Raw genomic sequence first — 7,476 nt, 5'->3', positions numbered from 1 at the left:
TTTATTTTTTTCACTTGAGAACTTTTTAGTATTTGCTTTTATAAATTAGGGAATCCTATGTGTTTACTTTCAGAGTTTAATAGTGTACATTTTGTTATCATCAATTAAAAATCACCATTAGTGTATTTTTAAAATAGTTAATACAAAAACAATAAACTCATCGTATGTAATTTGTTTTGTGATTGAATCTCATTGTTTATAATTATTTTTATTAGCCTACTCTATTTTCTCTTAAGTGGGAAATTAAGTTTAAAACTTAGTTTTACGAAAACTTACATTCTTTATCAGTTTAAGATGTTTTTACAAATTGAATGAAAATGTGGTTAGGTATTGACTTGTTTCCAATTTATTTTTTATTTTAAGTAATTGACAATATGCTATTATTGGATTCTCAAAAACAATTAATGTAAATGTTATTGTTTGGTTATGATAATATATAACTTAAATACTTAAAAAATAGCTAAACGTAATAGTTTCTTTTTAGAAAGTGATGTTTGAATATTTTATTATTAAAATACAAAATTTATAAATAGAAAATTTAGTTAGTCAAATTTCATTTTATAAAGAATATTATTTTTCTAAATTTCCTTTTTTTCATTTTTCTATATTTACTCTAAGTTTTTAATCAACCTACTCTCTATTTGAAAATAGTAATCCATCATAAAAGTTCTGACATAAAGTGAATAATTCAGTCATATCAGTCATATCATAATTTTTATCGGTTCATCATTTATTATCTTTTGAGTAAGTTTTAAAAATTTTGGATGCATGTATGATAGAGGGGTTGCATGTGATTCAAAAGGATTTCAAATGAATATTTGTTTGTCTTATAGTATGTTTAAATCATTTATTTGAATTTTATATGTAGAAGTATTACATCATGTATGAGAGGAGGTTTTTAGATCTCTAACAAGACTTTCTAGTAGTATCTTAATTAAATGATTTGGTAGTAAATGTAACATTGTCATTTTAATTTATTTGAGAAATTTAGTGATATGTGAATGAATTTGTATAATTGAATTATGATTGAGATTTCTATTAATATGATACATGTAATGTTGTATGTCTCTTCCAGTAATGATCATTTAAGATATACATTTTAAGAATCAATTATTTTGTTTAAAGTCATTTTCAAACTAAACACAACACTTTTAACATAAGAAAGGAATAAAATTGTTTAGATAGGCCAATTGATTGATATGATATATTTGTTAAGTTAATAAAATTATGCAAACTTGTTGGACGAGCTATTCATTTGTTGATCGAAATTCGATTTTTGAAAATTCAGAGAGCTTAGTTTGTTTTACTTACTAGGCGAGCCTTTGCAAAAAGTTCCTGAATGATTGACTAGTTTGACAAATAAATCACTCGCTAAGAAAAAATTATCTAGAGATTTTTTGTATGCACTCTCAATACTTCTTCATTGGGCGAGTTAATTCCCTCTATGTGCAAAATACACTTAATTAAAATCTAAAGAGGATTGGTCATTGAGCGAGCAAAGTGTTCATTAGACGAGTATACCTCCACAGATATCTAAGTGAACGATGATGCTTAGTGTGCGATCTTGAATTTTAAATCTCTAAACTGTCTCATTTGGTTATTTGCTCATTCAAGGATATTAGAAAACTTTGAATATAAAAATAAATGTTATATTTCAGATTCTGAAATAAAAAAAAATGTGAGTATATAATCGAGTCACGTTAGGTGTTGAAATAGAAACAATAGGTTGTACAATAGGCATAGGAAAGAACAAGAAGTATTTATGTTTATTAATAGGACCATTAGATAATGTAAAGTAGGACCATTAAATTGATTATTAATAGATGTAAAATGAGTATCAACAAAATATAGGTTGAATAATAGTATAAGGTGAAGATAAAAATTATCTATTAGATGTAGTAGTTGAATGTAAAAAAGGATTAGAAGATATAAAATAAGATAGTAGACTTTCATTGAAAATAACATGCTTAAAGATGTAAAGATGTGCAAAAGTTGAAAAATAGGGATAACCTTTATGTTTTGAACTATATACAAGAAATGAACATATAGAAAATCTAAAATCAAATTTATGTTTGTTATATAGGTCTTAATAAAGGGTACCAAGCACAACCTGAAACTTTTAATAAGCGATTTTTAAGTTTCTCCTTGATTTCTTGATTTTTAGCGTAACAATGGTTAGGATATATAGAATTCAAAAAAATTGATATTATCTTGAGGAAATTTGCATACACTAATTAAATCTTTAGTAATGCTTGGAACATGTAAAAATTTATCAAGAGAAAATCTTGTTGCTGTATGTGGTAAAGAAAAAATGACAAATCAATATGTTTAATTGAGAAACATGAGCCATTACCGATTTTCACCATGTCAGAGAAGGTCATGTATTGTGAAGGGTGTGCCAAGTAAGTTGGGTTCATTATCTTCAGAAACTAAAGAAAAAAGATTATATGTATTACATTTATATTTGGTTGTGTTTCTTTATTAAACCCGAGCTAATTAATAGAGTAGTAGATCAATTCAAAGAAGATAAAATATAATCATTAAGGGATTGATGGTTAGTAATAACAATCAATTTCAATAATATATACAGAGAAGAAAACGAGAATAATCATGAATATTATTCAAGAAAAAATAATTTAGTAGTAGTAGATCTGGTAAATTGTCATCCAACAATATTGTTGCTATTATTTTTACTTTATTTGCTTTATATAATTTCTATTTATAATTTTTTATGTATTTATTTTTTTAGTTTTATAAATCAGAAATATCATGGTGAACTTTTATAATTATTATTTTAAATATTAAGCAATGGATAAATTAAACAAATATCTTATATCTCCATATCCGTATCTTGTCACTGTTTTGCAAATAGTATTTGTTTATTTGGTTTCCATGGTTATTGCGGCCACTCTACTGATATTAGTGCAGAACTTCTGTTTGCAGATAGTTTGGAAAAAAGGTTATCAAAATATCAAGTGTAAAAATCAAATAATACTATTCTTTTTTTATGAATTGTATTTTTGAAATAAATTAGTTTTATAATATAGTACTAGAACTTATTCTATTAAGATTTGCTAAATCTTTCGTATAACATTGAAGCATTCATAGATATTTAGGTAATGTTTAAAACTTAAACCTACCTTTTTAATATTTCTCATACTTTTTGAAAGTTGTGTATATCTATTGTGTGTGTGTTTTTCTTTTAATTCAAAAATAAATAAGATATCTGAAGTTATTTTGTCTTTATCTATTTAAACATAACCTGAATGTAAATTACTTGATAAAAAGAAAGGGGGGAACATTATATATTGCGCTAAGACTGGCCTTTAATTAAACTCCAAGCATCATAATAAGTTTGTATTCTTTTCATGAAAAAGGGAAAACAGAAAACTTGGATGGAAGATGGAATATGGCAGATAAATTAGCAAAACTGGTTTTGAGACGTGACATATAGTGGTTAAAACATAACACTATAGTTTAAGATGAGGTTGGTGCATCCACTTTATATAAAGAACGATACTTTTTAAACTCAACTAAAACTCCTTATGATTCTCTGTTTGACAAAACACCAAAATCCCGTTTTAATTTAAATAGAAACAATTCAAAAAGAAAACCCATTTCGAGTAACACATTGCTTTCCAACATCAAATATGTTCTCAATAATTAATTTCAGTTTGGCGCACTCTGATCAGTTTGGTTAGGACAAGACTATAAGGAGACAACTTCTTTCGATCACAATTGCATTATAACACTTAAACTTAAAATTATTAGTTAAAATAAATTAAACTCGTGTGAACTCGTTTAGCATGTGTTTGTTTGCGAGACTGACCACCACAAAAATGACAAAATCATTTTGAAAAACTCAAAAAGTTTTCTTTCAACAACACCATTTCAATAAATGGACAACGTATGCATATACCATCTCTATCTAACTCGTAAAAAACTGAGAATGACAGCTTTTGCTTTGTACGTACAACATCCGTCGTAAAAATGTCATTACAAACATTTCCGAGTGAGAATTGACATGGAAGAGCTCAATTGCTTTTGTTCTCTTCCTAGAACAGAAATTAGAAGAGGGTCCCTTGAAAATTGCAATTCATGGTTATATTTATGCCATCCACAGAGTAGGTTCAAAAAAGTTGACAGCTCCTAAGATACGCAACAAAGACGAAACTTTAGACTTACTGATACGGTTGGTTCAACTTGATCTCTCTCGCGAATTAATTCCTTTCAACGCTGCAAATTTTAGATTAGATTCACTTTCAAAACATGCGTGTGATTTCAATATACACATAGTACTATGCTCTTGACTTCCAACTATGAATTAACTTGTACTGTACGTAGTTTAATTAATACCTGTTAGTTATTCTCAGTTCAATCATCATTGCATTCAAGAAACTAGAAAAAGAGATAAGTCCGTGTCCTTGCCATCTTGGCTGCAATGATTTCTTACTTTTCCTCCCATATTATAACTCTGTTTTTCTTCTTTATATGAAAATAAAAACAAAGTTGTACGGGATGACCGCGCACTCTTGGTCAGCTATTAACCGAATTATTTACAACAACACCACGCAAAGACTTGAATCAAGCAACTGACCGACCAAATCCAAGAATAACCGAATGGTTATAAAATTTAAACACTTTGAGTATTATTCATAATTAAGTTTACGGATAAGTATGACTACTGATTATTCAAGCATGATTATACTAATTATAAGTCAATTTCAAAATTTATAAATATAAATATAAAGTGAGAAAGTAACTTAAGTTTAAGTTTAATAGTGACTTGAGTATGGAAGTATCACTTGTAAACGAAACATACTTTTACAAATATATCTTTATACACAGTTTGGAGACTGAAAATAATTTTATAACTAAGATCCAAACGATATTAAAAGAATTAGAAAAATTGTAAAAGAGTATTTTGATTAAGATTCCTAATCTATCACCAGAAACAAAAGTTAAGCTTTCTAAAAATAAATCAAAAGAGTTGAAGATATTTCCAAAATTTTCATTCTTCTCGACCAAACATGATACGAATTAATAAGTACAACCAACAAAAACATAAATATAAAGAAAAACAGGTGTCATAGTAGATAAGCAATTAGCCGTCATGTCATGATTAGAATTTTTGTTGTGGATCTTAAAATTTAGGTTTAAGGAGATAAGGTTAGATAGGTTGGAAGAAGGGTTTTATTTCATCTTAATCATTTATGATCCTAAATCTAGGCCCCTCCCTACGTTGCCATTACCCACCTCACAAGTAGAACAAACAGAAACCTAAAAGAGGAATTCAACGTTTGAAGTACTATAGCAAGCTTTCGATATTTCACTCTGTTAATTTATTATCAAGTCAAAGTCTTCACCACTCACTCTTATCCTAAAACGCACAACACAAAACCACCAAACTAAACCCCTCCTCTCGACTATAAGTACCCACCACAATTATTTTACTTTCCAAAACGTGACACTCCAACCAAGCACTCCTCTTCTCTCTCTGTAAAACACCATTCTCATCAACCTCTACCTTCCCAATCCTTTCCCTTCGCTTCCACATGACACGCGCCCTCAGACTCCTCCAGTCCCAAGCGGCGCCACCTCCTGAGGCTGCCGCCGTCGAGTCCGACTTCGTCGTCATCCTGGCGGCGCTCCTCTGCGCCCTCATTTGCGTGGTGGGCCTCGTCGCCATCGCGCGCTGCGCCTGGCTCCGTCGGGCAACATCTTCCGTCGTCGGCGGTGGATCTCCGCCGGCGCCGGCGAACAAGGGACTTAAGAAGAGAGTGGTGAATTCATTGCCGAAGTTTACGTACGCCGGCGAAGGTGATCGCTGCAAGTGGTCGGAGTGCCCGATCTGCCTTAATGAATTTTCCGGCGGTGACGAGGTCCGTGTGCTGCCGCAGTGCGGGCACGGGTTCCACGTGGCGTGCGTGGACACGTGGCTCTCTTCGCACTCGTCGTGCCCCTCGTGCCGCGCGCCTTTCGTAGTCGCCCGATGCCAGAAGTGCGGCCACTTCCCGGCGGTCGCAGCCGAATCCAGCGAACCGGAGACGAAACCCGGTGGCGGCTGCAATGCCGATGATAATCGTAATGTAATTGTTAACCACGGGTTTAGTAATTACGGTTTCTTGCCATGAAATCCGTTCATGTTATAGATAAAACACGACGTCGCTCTGGCCCAGCTTAATGCTTATTACTGTTGTTATTATTATCATTAGTTGAAATTTAGGAGTAGCATCTTCCTTTTGTAATTTATAAAGAGTCTGGTTTTTTGCGGGATGAGTAAGAGTACTACCTTTTTTCTGTTTAAGGATTAGTTTCAGGGAAGGATTAAGGATTTGGATCGTCTAGTTTAATTTGAAATTGCTCAAGTATTGATTTTAAATAAATTATTACATAAGTTAATAAAGTAATCACTCATAACGATTTAATAATTATTAATATGGTAACAAAATTATTATACTGTCGTGTTTTAATTAAATTTAAATGATAATTGGTATATATATTTAGAATAAAATTGAAAATTATTACTAAAAATGAGTTATCAATATTTTTTACTCATAATAATGTAAAATCGATTAACAAAGGGGGGGCTTATTTGGAAAGAATGAGAGAAAAATGATTTTAGAATGGAAGATGGCTTTTGTCAATTATTTTAAGAAAAAAATGTTTTAATAAGTTTGATTAATTTTTTTGTACTTGTTACATTTTTCTTCTAAATTAGTGTCTACTAAATTAATATTTTTATTTAAGTTTCTAAATTTAATTTATATATATATATATATATATATTAACTTATATGTTTTTAGTCTCTTAATAATGTATTTTCTATTGTGAATTAATTTAACAAATAATTTATTAAGATACGTGAAAAGGAAAATTCACATTAAATTTATTGGATATTTAAAATAAAAGTACAAATGGTATTTAACTCTAAAAACAAAATAAAAATGTCGTTTAAGGAGAGTATTAGTATGGTGGACATCAAAGCAATCAACATCTAAATAAATTGGTGAAGCAGGTGGACAGACAGGTGTAGAAAAGATAGATACAGAGCATGCCATGCATGTGATCCAACAAAACCAGCCAACAAAATATACACAATGCATTTGTGCAAACAACAAACCAGTGCAGTGGTTTTCAAAATTTCTGTGTGTGACGACTCGTCTCTGCATATATCCTGCTTTTTGTTTTCTTCTGCATATACATCTCAGACCATAAAACCCAGTTTAGTTTAACTAAAAACATATCACTGCAAATTCTTCCGTGAATAGGCCAAGTTCAAAGTCTAACCAGAAATTAATGGGTATTTTGTGACACTTATATATTGGCTTTTAAATTCCATAAATCTCAACAATAATTATGAAAATTTGGATTTAAGCTTATGATTCATTTATAAAAAACAAATAATACACTTTTTGGTATTGTTAGACATCATATATGAAAAGATAAGACGCCTTATAATATAAAAATGAAAAA

General features: G+C 30.3%; 1 pseudogene; it reads left to right on the top strand.

Moving 5' to 3' along the window:
* Positions 1-5,432: 5,432 nt before the first annotated feature.
* LOC124844669 (RING-H2 finger protein ATL8 pseudogene) lies at positions 5,433-6,307 on the top strand (annotated as a pseudogene).
* Positions 6,308-7,476: the final 1,169 nt, after the last annotated feature.

The sequence above is a fragment of the Vigna umbellata genome, chromosome 1 (assembly GCF_029865625.1).
Source record: "Vigna umbellata cultivar VRB3 chromosome 1, Vumbellata_1.0, whole genome shotgun sequence".
In the NCBI taxonomy this organism is placed as follows: domain Eukaryota; kingdom Viridiplantae; phylum Streptophyta; class Magnoliopsida; order Fabales; family Fabaceae; genus Vigna; species Vigna umbellata.
The sequence above is the reverse complement of the archived record's forward strand: the minus strand, read 5'-3'. Positions and strand labels throughout refer to the sequence as shown.